Source organism: Tamandua tetradactyla, chromosome 6, assembly GCF_023851605.1.
Source record: "Tamandua tetradactyla isolate mTamTet1 chromosome 6, mTamTet1.pri, whole genome shotgun sequence".
NCBI lineage: Eukaryota > Metazoa > Chordata > Mammalia > Pilosa > Myrmecophagidae > Tamandua > Tamandua tetradactyla.
In genome coordinates, this window is record NC_135332.1 from 68,945,992 (window position 1) to 68,957,445 (window position 11,454).

The following is an 11,454-nucleotide window of genomic DNA, read 5'->3' on the forward strand; positions in this document are numbered from 1 at the left end:
CCTGTTTGCTTGTTCATTCCTCCACTATCAGCCTCTCACCAGACTAAAACCTCCGTGAGGAGTTTGTTAACACAATATCCCTAGTGTCTGACAATTGTCTCTTACTCAATTAAAAATTATGAGTGAGCGAATGAACAAATGAACAAAGGAATGAACACATCTCCTCTCTTCCAAATGCAGCTCCCTCTCTCTTCTCTCCATTTTTTGAAGGAAATCATGCTAAAAACCCTTCCTATCATGCTAGCTCAATAGCATTCACTCATTAAATGTGATCGGTTTTGCCTTTTCCTTTCTTGACCAATGAGTCGCGGGACTGCAGCAGAGTTAAAAACGCGCAAGCTCTGTAGTTGGGCTGCCCAGTGGAGAAATGAACACCCACGAGGTTTCTCGGGCGGATGGTCTCCAGGAGAGAGGGAGCCTCCTGCAAACTTGGTCGTCCCCAGGAGACTTGCCTCCTGCAGGTCTGGCGTGATTTGACTTTAAAAAAAATAAAGAAACGCGACACTTATTTATTCTGAGTATCGGGAAGCAATAAACTTTTATAGTTTTCTTTTCCTTTCCTCCCAACACCACCTTGGTTCAGCCCTCGCCTCACCTTAGGAGTTATGTAAATAACTTACAGACCACAAATCAGAGGATTTCAGAGGCAAGGGGGATTTGAAATCTGATCAATACCACCCCACCCCACCCCCAGCTCCGCTCTTCACTTCATCTGATACTTCATCTGAAAAAAAAAAAAAAAAGCCCAGGCCCAGAGCTAAGAAATAACTTAGGTAACTCCAGAGCGGCAGGTACAACCCAGGTGTCTCACCTCCCTTCACGCCTCTCAGCTGCTTTCAGCTGCCATTCATTCTTGGATTCACGCTCCTCAGTTACGATCTTTGTGTAGCCTTTTTTACCTCGGTATTACCAAGCAGAATTAGATTGGCTCGAGACTATAGTAAACTGCACATTTGAAAAAAAAAAACAGATTGGTTGTGACCCGTGCACAGGAAAAAGAGCGCATTTCCTGTAAATCTGTTCCCCACTAATTCCCTGCCATGCTAGTTTTCCCCGATTTGTGGCTGTCCGCACCACCCGGTGGACATACCTGGTACTGCACTGATCAAATAAAACAGAACCGGCATCTGGCAACAATTTGCTTCAAGTTGTTTTCACAAATGAATTTTGACCCACGTTCTTTTCTATGTCTGTGAACTGAGCTCATGAGCCTGACTGAGAAGCACTGGCTGCTAGGCTATGAGGATATTTCAGTGGAAATGGGAAGGGAAAATGCCTCTTAAATTCATGACCATTCATTTCCCTATAACATGTGGAAGGTGGGGGAGAAGGGATGGTCTTTAGCAAAGGCAAATAAGAAACGTCCTAAGAACTTGATCATAATGAGTTAATGTTGTTTAGAATCTACTATGGATTGACATGACTCTTCCCATCTGTCTCCAAGTTCCCATATTTGAAACATTTCCCCAGATCTCATGGTCTTCATACAATTTTCACCATTTTTTCGGGACAGATTTCATAATATCTAACCAGAATTCTTGATTCTCAGTTAGATTAACGGTTTTAAAAATCCCTCATTATTCACAGCATCTCCGAGGCACACAGCACTAGACACAGGTCTACATGATGGGATACATTGGTTCTACCTTCTAGGAGTGTAAAAAAATTGATTTGAAGATTTTGTGGAAATACAGAAAATTGAAAAGCTACCTTAAATGAATGTCATCACATTAATTAGTAAGCTGTGAACTACTAATTATAAAATATGAATCATAAATCAAAGATAAAACATCTATGAACAGATTTTAAAATCCCCCTGCAGCCATGCATGTTAATTTACTCTTATAGCTATACACAACTGTCTCTGTGCTAGTCAGAAATGGCTATATGTTCTTGTAAATGGCTATAAGAATGCATCAGTGAGGATGTTTTCCTCCCAAAGTAACAATTAAAAGTAGCTGAGAGAGACTGAGCAATCAATGACTAATTAGAACAGAATGTCCAATAAAGCTCATTGTAAAAATTCTTAGATTGTAAGCTCTTATGGCAGCCACATTTATTCCTGAGTTTTTGTTATTTTGAAATCCTGAGATGCTGTGATCTTTGTGTATACCTGGTAGTTCCCTGGAATTGTGGGTATCTGTGTGACAGCTGAGACTCAGAGATAGAATACTACTACTCTGAAAGTCAGCATTACTCCATACAGCAACTGTTAAAGAAGCCAAAAAAGAGATCAGATTTCAGTTAGAGATATGAATGGAACAGACCTCCTTAAGAAATCAGAATACAGTGTAAAAGATGATATTGTCTGTATTTTAAAACATCAACTTGTATGTGAGACCAAAGAAAGAAATGTTTATTTTGTTCAAACTTTAAATTTTTGTAGCACACTTCTAATTTATCCTGTCTGGTCAGATTATTTGAACAACAGGATTACATGGAACTTAGAAAAGTAAATGAGATCTTGTTATTTTGTGCAGGTTCATGTAATACCCTGATATTTCTGAGTATTTGGGGCAGAAAATGAAAGAAATATTTGTGAAGTCCCCTTGAGGAACTGGGGAAAAATGTGGAACTATTAAACATCCCCACCTGGGGAATTCCTAATATTCTCTTAAGCATTAGGGACTCCCAATTTAATAAGACAAGTCTTTGATCTTGAAGCTTGTGCTACTGAAATTTATTTCTGCAAGGAGAAGTTAAGCCTACTTATTGTTATGCCTAAGTGTCAACCACAGAGAACCTCTTTTGTTGCTCAGATGTGGCCTCTCTCTAAGCCAACTCTGCAAATAAATTCACTATCCTTCCTGTATGTGGGACATGACTCCCAAGGGTGTAAGTTTCTCTGGCAATGTGGGACATTACATCTAGATATGAGCCTGACCCTGACATCACAGGATTGAGAATGCCTTCTTGATCAAAAAGGGGAAGAGAAACGAAAAAAAAAAAGTTTCCACAGCCAAGAGATTTCAAATAAGAGTCAAGAGGTCATTCTGGAAGTTATTGTTATGCAAGTTTCAGCCAGATATTTCAAATTGCCACAGTATGCCAAGCCCCAACCAACAGTATTTCTGAAAACCCTAAAGAATACCCTGGGCTCATCTAAGACTCTATAAAAGTTTTTCTTAGCAAGTTTATTTTTTCAGACTCTTAAGACCTCCAGATTGTTCCCATGCCAGATAAGCCCTGAAACTCAGGGGTACCAGCCTCTCAAAGAACAGCAACAAGTTTCATTCCTCTACCCCAAAAAGTCATCACCCCTTTCCACAATGAAGAAATTAAAATGGTCATTGCACAGATATCCCTGAAGACTGAGAGAATGATCAGAGAGAGATTAGGCTTTAACAAATGATTATGACTATTGACTCATTGTATAGAGATTTCTTTTTTAGTATATTAGAATAGCTAGAAGTAAATACCTGAAATTGTTGAACCATAACCAGTTGCCTTGATCTTTGATAATGATTGTATAACTGCAACAATGATTGTGTAACTATATTGCTTTTATCGTGTGACCATGTGATTATAAAAACCTGTGAATGACAGTCCCTTTATGCAGTATATGGGTAAATAAGTAATCAAATGAAGAAAAAAGTAATAATAATAGTAGGGGGGGATAAGGGGTTGGGATGTTTTGCATTTTCTTTTTTCTTTTTATTTATTTATTTGCAGTAATGAAAATGTTCTAAAATTGATTATGGTGACAAATGCACAACTATATGATGATACTGTGAGCCACTGATTGTATACTTTGGATGATTATATGGTGTGTGAATGCACCTCAATAAAATTGTATTTTTAGAAAAGTGGCTGAGAAAAATAAGACCATTTATTATCTCAAACAAGAAGTCCAGAGGCAAGAATTTGTCAAAGTTCAATCAACTTGGACAAAAGTCAAAGACCAAAGCTCTTTTATTTTCCTACTGCAGCCATAGCCCACTCTTCAGTGCATGAACCTGAGCTCCATGGTGACAAGATGGTGCCATTCCAGGCATTATTTGGAGACAGAACCATATCTTGCTAAAAAGGAGGGACATATGCATCTATGTGTCCCTTTTATTAGAAGAGACAAGCATTTCCCAGAAGTTTCCATCAAGCATCTCCTGGCCAGAATTGGGTCACATGGACAGTCCTAGCTGCAAGGGAAGCTGAGAAAATACTCCACAGTTATCATGCTCAGCCTCTACTGTGGGAGGTGGATTCTTCCATGAGGAATAGGAGGATGGGGTTGTTAAATGGCCATTCCCTAACCATCATTTGTGCTACGAATACTGCCTTTTGCATAGTTAGGAATTCAGCCTCCAAAGAGAGATCTGGCCATTGTCTTTTCCTCTTAGTACTTGGGATGTCTGGAGTGATCAATGTTTCTTTATAATTCAGTCTCTGGATCACACCTGGCACTTTATGCTATTGGTTGATTCAGGCAGGGCCAGCCTAGCACAGGTAGCCTTACAGCAGGTGCTGGGTACACCAGAAGGACCAAGCCTGAGATAAGCAGGTTGGGCTCTGAGTCACATCATATCAGCCCAACTCCAGGAAGCAGAGGGTGGTGGGAGGGGGCTGAGATTGAGTTCAGCCACCCGGGTGCTGATTCAACCAATTATACCTGTGTAATGGATCCCCAAGAAAGACTCTGGACACAGAAGCTTGGGTGAGTTTCCTAGATTGGTGATACATCCATATGCTGGGAGAGTGACACATCCTGCCTCCCCAGGGAGAGGACATGGACACCGAGCATTTGCGGACCTCCCAGATGTAGCCCTCGGCTTCATCTCTTCTTTTGGCTCCTTCTGATTTGAATCCTTTTGCTATAATAAAACTGACTTTAAGCATAGTGCTTTCCTGAGTTCTGTGAATCATTCTATCATACTGTAGAACCTGAAGGGGTAGAGGGAACCCCTGAATTTATAGCCAAATGGTCAGAAGTGAGGGTGGCCCTGGGAAACCCCAAACTTGCAGCTGGTTTCTGGAGTAAGGATAAATTTGCAAGGCTACATTAATCTGGGAAATGTGGACAAACTCTGGGTAGAGTTGGAATTGCATTGCACCTTCACACACCCAACCACATCATTAAAGCTTTCTCTTTTCTTATTTTATTCCCAGGTGATCAGCATCACTGGGAACGCTTTCTTTATGAGTGGCATCTTATTCTTTATCCCATTTGAATGCCCCTCCCCTCTATATACACATGGCACACACACACAGTTTCATTGGTTTTCATCCAGCCAACACAATCTATGTTATTTCATTTATGAGTCAGACACTTTCCTGGATACTAGGGATGAAAAGTGATTATCAAAATGTTAAAGACTCAGGCTCAGGTGAGCATCTGGATTATGACATTTTTAGGAGATTCCCCAAACTTCTTCTCTTTGAAAGGAGAAACAGATTTAGGGGGTGATCCTCTTGGCTGGGCATATGCCATGAGAGGCACCCTTATAGGGAGTGGCAATAATAAGGGTTTGGTTGGCAAGAGTTTGCCGAGTAAATATTCTTGAGCATAACATTTAGGACAAGTAAGAACTTTTACAGTTTAATAATTCCCATTTTTAGACATCTAAACACAATGGCTTTTTAACAGGGGATATATGCCAGTGGGTACAGTCCCTTCCCACACAGAGCTCTGGACAGAATAGACACCTTGTATATAAGAGAATGACAGACAGTGAGGGGGCTATGGGGAATTAGTAGGATGGTGAGTTGAGACTCAAGAGGGCTAAAAGGTTAGCTGGATGGGTAGGGCACCCTTTGGCCTCATCCCTCAGCCTCTCCCTGGCCTGAGGCAGTCTGTATCGAGTCCCTAACTGTGATGGTTATGTTCACATGTAACTGTGGCTGAGTTATGGTGTCCATTTGTTTCCTCAAATAAACACTGGTCTGGTTGTTACTGTGGGTACTTTGTAGTGGCTTTGCATCTCTTATCAGTTGATTGCATCTGCAATCAACAAAGGAGATTGTTCTTGGTAATGAGGTGAGTCTCCTTCTGCAATCAGTTGTAGGATTCAAAGCAAGAACTGAGGACTTCAGAAGTCAGAAAGAAGAATCCCTGCCTCTTCTTTAGCCACTCAGCTTCTTTGGGAAATTCATTGTCACCTTCAGTGCATTTCTAAATTGTGGCCACCCTAGGGAATTCAGACTTGCCGACCTCCAAGGTCACATGAGGCAATTCTTACAATAAATCTCTTAATATTTTCACATACACTTATATTATCTCTTGTTGATTCTGTTTCTCTAGAGAACCCTGACTATCCAGTGAAGATGTGGTCCAGGAAGATGTAGGTGACCCTAAGGCACAGCAGGAGGGTTAACAGATCAACAAGGTAGATATGGGAGGTGCAGGACATGATAGAGAATCATGAGTTAGGGGAGGAAACAGATATCAAAGAGGGATAAATTCCAACCAGATGACTTCTATCAAGTCAGTTTTACCTTTATGCTGACACTGGGGGTTGCCAACAAGGAAGAGAGATGCACAAGAGATGAGGGGGAGAGTCTAAAACAAACTTAAAGGCAGGTGGCATGAACTGACCATCTGGGATGGGAACTGAAGCCAGCTGGGCTTGGCATTAACCTTTGGTACCAAGGAGTCCCCCAAATTCGGCAATCTCGGAGCAGGAGCCAGCAGTTCTTCCTCGCTTGGAGTTTCTGGGGAACAAGGCTCACCTGTTACATTTGACTCTTTCTCAGTCATAGACACCAAGGAAAGACTAGTGAGTTTGAGCCTCAAGAACGTCAACGGGGCAGGCCGAGTGTTTTTAGGAGCAGCAGATAAGAAGGTCCTTGACCCACAGCATATCTTCCTGTAAGCCTGCCATCCTGCTGAAGTGTTTCAGAGGGAATTGAAACTTCTCTGTAATTCCCTACCCAGGCATTCTGGGTAACACACTGGGCAATTTCTCTTGTCTCTTTCTTAAGGAAGAAATAAGCTTTCTGATTTACCTGAATGTGAAAAGAGACAGAACGGGCCCTACAGGGAATTCCCCAACCTCTGTATCCTTTTACTAGACAACCACCCATTTGCTGCACTTGCTTCTACATTTCCTATATTTTGAAAGCACCTTGAGGTAGAACATCTGTTTTTAAACAGTGCTTTTCTACTTTCTCTCTGTGAGGAGACTACCTAATTTTTTTTTTGATGGATGAATTTTTCATAAGTATATTATATAATGTATCTTCACATAGCAATAATTATATAGCAACAATCATACAATGTATTTTATAGCTGGTGTGATATTATATAATAGATGATAGTTATAGAAAGTTTCACAAGATATTGTCCATAATTATATATTTTACTATGACGAACAATGAACATTTTCTTTTTTTTCCTGGAGCAATGAAAATGTTCTGAAATATATTGTGGTGATAAATGCATTACTATATGATAACACTGTGAATTAACTGTGTGTGAATATATCTCAATTAAAATGCGTTAAGAAAGAAAAAGAAAAAAGTTAAAGGAACAAAAAATAGCTACATAGATGAGGAAGTGGAGTTTTATCTCCCATAAAAATGAGAAATGCATTCAAAATTCTGAAACTTTGCCTTCACCCCACCCTTTAGTAGTTACAAATGCTTTCCTTTGGTCACAGATGACTTCTTGTGCTTTCAGAACGCTCCTGCACTGTCGCTTCACAGACCCAACCCATTAGTTCCTGTTGTTCCCACCACCCAAATGCCCTTCCTCGCTCTCCCTACCATCCCTCCATTTCTCATCCAATGGAAATCTTCCTCCATTCTTCAAAGATCAGCTCAAGAGCCATCCATGTCTTTTTTTAATACCTTCACCTCTTCACAATGCTGAATGGGTCTTCTGTTCCAGACCACAGTTTCTTGGCTGACAGTAGCTGTCAGCACGTTGCAGCAACCTCCATCATATCCAGCACAATTTTGCACCTCTCGGATGCTCAGTAAATGAAACATCACTCTACTTCCTGAACTAAGAAATGCAGGAGGAGCAATAAGATTAGAGAGATCGGTGCAGATGATTTGGCAATAGCGGCAAGGCTAGATAGGGGTGATTTGCCAGATTTGTGAGAACAGTGACATTCTAGCAAATCTGGTAAATCAACCCTGCTGAGATGGGTGGAACCTCTGATTTGAAGCCTTTGCTAATTTCCTGGGTACTCCCACCGATACTCCCACCATGATTGATTTCAAATCTCCAAAACAAATTACTCAACTAGGAGCTGGGAAGAGTTATGGACAATCACCACTTGCAAGGCAGACTGAATTCAGCTCAACAATGCTTTTTTCCCAAACTGAACATGACATCAGACATATATGCGGTGAAAACATCCTGCAAACCAGTGGACTTTAACTTCCAAGTCAAATAAGAAAATACTGTTGGGGAGTGAATCATGTCTCCCCAACAGACGTGTTCAAGTCTGAGTGAAAATCCACTTGTAAATAGGACCTTTGAAGGTGCTATTATTAGTTAAGGTGTGGACTCATCTGTGAATAGGATCTTCTAAGATTCTATTTAGAAGAGGCCAGGTTGAATCAATTTTGGACTTAATCCACATGGCTGAAGTTCTTTTACAAGCAAAGAAAACTGATCAGTGAGGGAGAAGCCAAAGGTCAGTGGAAACCAGAGAAGCAAACACGAGGAGACAGAGATTTTCATGTGACAGAGGTTTTCTGGGATGCTACAGGTTCCAGGAGAAAGCAAGCCTTGTTCATACCTTGACATTGGACTTCTCCCTGTGAGCGTTTGAGCCATCCTTTCATGGTATTTGTCATAGCAGCCCTGGCAAATGAAGAAACAATCATTTGACATCTTCCTCTATAATTTAAGCAATTGTACTTCTGTCAGATCCTTAATTTCTATCAGTGTACAATTCTTGTTTCCAGAATCACCGGAACCCATTTCATTTACAAGCAGGTGTCTGAGAAAAAAACTAACAGAAACATAAGACTTAAGACTTAATATTTATTAATGTGTAATACTGTGTGCTAGATGCTAAATTCTGGTTTTCACTTCCTCCTGCTCCTCTGGGAACAAGGAATTTGGGGAGCAAGATGGAGAAGGGGATGGAAGAAAAGGCATTCAGAGGAGACAAATGTACTTTGCGTAAGCTCATAAGGCAATAACTTCTATCACTGTCTCACTGATGCTGAATTGCATGTCTAGTGTTAACAGAAATGAAACAAGAAAGAGAATGTACTGCACTGTTTGATTTCTTTATAATACGACAAACTGCTTTCTGCTACCCTTCAATAAGTAGATATTCCTAACCCCCTTGCAGTAGCTACAATTACCATCTACTTATGGACATGCTCATGTTCATACTTTTAGCATATTATGGCTCAGCAAATCCTCAGGGCAAGACCCCAGACTCATTCTGTTTGAGTGTTAAGTTCTCAGAATCAATAATTCACTTTTTAGTGTTTGTTGCTTTCAAGGCCCGAGTTCAAGGCATCTAATGAGAATGAGTATAAAATACCCCAAATTGCTATAGTAATTTTCCTCAAGTTTAATCTTGGCTCCTAGACTTAATGCTTATGACAGATCTCCTTTGTTTCAATCATCCAATTGAAAACCAAGAGCGGTAGGAACAGTACCTAATTCAACAGCAGCACTATCAGTTTGTTAGCACAGCCACATTTTTCGTCTTTGTGGGAGAAAATACTGTCTGAGATGACATCAAGCTGGGATTGTCAGGCAAAGTTAGCAGCTCTAAATGAAGGCACATGCATGTTTACCTTTTATGTGAAAAATTAGCCAGGGGCTAAACTTCTGTTTTAAGATTGGCCAAACAAGCAAGACAGGGTAGGAAAAAGAGGGAAAGAAGGAAGAAAGGAGAGAAAAAGGTGGCTTCCTGGGGTTTGACGAAGGTCACATCAGCCTTGGGATGTAGGGATGCTGGGAGCAGCTAAACATATGCAAATGGATGCAACTTTTCAGAGAGAATTTGTTAAGTTAGTTCATTAGCACCAAGGCCAATGGCAGTCCAGAGAAAATGCAAAGGAGATCTGAGGGGATTTCCTTTTGTTTGCTTCTAGGTCTTCAGGGCAGTAGGAGTAAAGGGGTGAAAAGGCAGACAGCCATGTCTTTGAAAGGGAGCTGAACCTGTAAGCTCTCCCAAACCCTCTGGCTTGAATACCAGCTTTTGTCTCCAAAGGGCCATTGCTGTGCTCCCGGAGAGTCCAAGTAACAAAGCACTTGATTAAGACCTCATTAAAAGTTCATTTGACATTCACCACGACTGGGGCCATCACTCATACCCAGCTAGATGATGGAGCAAGGACTTAGAAGCATAAAATCTGGGATTAAATGCACTTTCTGGCACTTCATAGCTTTGTTTTCTTGGATTCTGTTTTTAATCTCTGGGGAGCCCACTTTCCTCATCTCTAAAAATTTCCAACTGAATGCCAACTGTGAGAAATGCTTTGAAAGTTTCAATTTTTGTGTCATTCTTACCACCCACCCCTTGCCTCTCTTCAAATGATTATTACAGGACCAACCAAAGAATTAATTCTCTGCCTCACTGCACTGAGAAGCAATAGACAGAAAGGCTTTTGGGAAATGAAACCAGGACATAGGAAACAACAACCAGAAAAATGGCCCTTTCTGGCATAGAATTCTCCTCCAGCTTCTCGGAAGATTTCAGAAGAAACTCTACCTGTTAACATCACCTCCAACTTCAAGCTTCCTCTCTTTCTAGTGCGTGCCTTTGCCATGCACTGAAACCCTGGAAAGGAGAAAGTGCAGCAGCTTAAAGCATCTCTAGACTGTTGATGAGATATCACCCAAAGGGCAGTCACAGACAATAGCAACAGCAAGGTGTGCCCTGTACCTAAATCCAGGGTACAGGATCAGATCCAGCCACTGTGCACAGCAGCAAATCCCAAATTATGTTCCAGAGAACACTCAACCTTCAATCTTCTAGGTTTGGCACTTCCACAATTGGGGAGGGGAAGTGACAGGGTAGAGAATTCTGGGCTGTTTTCCTCGAAAGAGAACCAGTCTCTCCCACACCACCCTCAAATCCATAGAACTATGTACTACCCTCAGCCAGCATTACTTTAACATTTACATTTGCATTTTATTATTATTATTATTATTATTATTATTATTTTGGACTTAAACCTGGACCACACCCTGGGAAACCAGAAAATGGCCCTTTCAGTTCTAGAATCCTCCCCCATCATTTCTCAAGGATTCTATAAGAATTCCTACCCCCTCATATAACCTCCAACTTCAAGTTGCCTCTCATTCTTCCTTTCTTACCTATGGTTGTTTCCTTATTCTGGACAGAGGCATGTTTCTTACTTCAGCCCCAATTCTTCCTACTCTCTGGTAGATGGTGTACAGCTGATGGCAGCACTCTCCACTTAAAGCCAAGTTTCTGAAATATCAAAATATTCCCCTCTTTTGCAGAAAAGCCATGACCATTATGTGTATATTTTTGCTATCGATTTATAAAGATCTGCTTAAGAGTTTCACAAGCC

The 11,454-nt window shown here is 40.9% G+C and overlaps 1 long non-coding RNA gene across 2 annotated transcripts in view; it reads right to left on the bottom strand.

The window, feature by feature from the left end:
* Positions 1 to 10,699, bottom strand: part of LOC143686108 (uncharacterized) — a 70,932-nt gene extending 60,233 nt beyond the window's left edge. For both annotated transcript variants that reach the window (XR_013176904.1, XR_013176905.1), the window contains exons 1-2: positions 10,626 to 10,699; positions 8,685 to 8,749 (exon numbers count right to left, since the gene is read on the bottom strand). This is a non-coding gene — a long non-coding RNA (uncharacterized LOC143686108). The remainder of the gene's footprint in view (positions 1 to 8,684; positions 8,750 to 10,625) is intronic.
* Between the last annotated feature and the right edge of the window lie 755 nt (positions 10,700 to 11,454).